Below are 446 nucleotides of genomic sequence, written 5' to 3'. Positions count from 1 at the left end.
CATATGTAAATGCAAATACAAGTACACGCACATGCACTTTTTAATTTCCAAAACTAACATACCTTCCCTTCCCTCTCTGAGATTATGAAGAGAATGTTTGTGCTTATCCGTAAAGGGTAAAGTGCTTACACAGGTAATAGCGACGCTGACAAACTTACGGATACACAAACTCGCTGTCAGTAAACACAGCTTGCCAGTCCCTTCTACAGTAAGACACAGTGGAAAATAGACGCAACTCGTTTCCCTCTCTCTTCTTCTCTACCTTTCCCCTTTTTTTCTTTTGCCTTCTTTCTTTCTTCCTGTCTCCCTCTTTCCTCCGTTTTCCCTCTTTTTCCCACATCCTTCTCTTCTTCCGTCCTTTCTCCCCCTTCTTCTTTCATTCTTTCCCCTTTCCTTTTTTCGGCCTTTCTCCTCTCGCTCTTTCCTTTGCCACCTTCGCTTCATAT

The sequence above is a fragment of the Penaeus monodon genome, chromosome 15 (genome assembly GCF_015228065.2).
Source record: "Penaeus monodon isolate SGIC_2016 chromosome 15, NSTDA_Pmon_1, whole genome shotgun sequence".
In the NCBI taxonomy this organism is placed as follows: Eukaryota; Metazoa; Arthropoda; class Malacostraca; order Decapoda; family Penaeidae; genus Penaeus; species Penaeus monodon.
The sequence above is the reverse complement of the archived record's forward strand: the minus strand, read 5'-3'. Positions refer to the sequence as shown.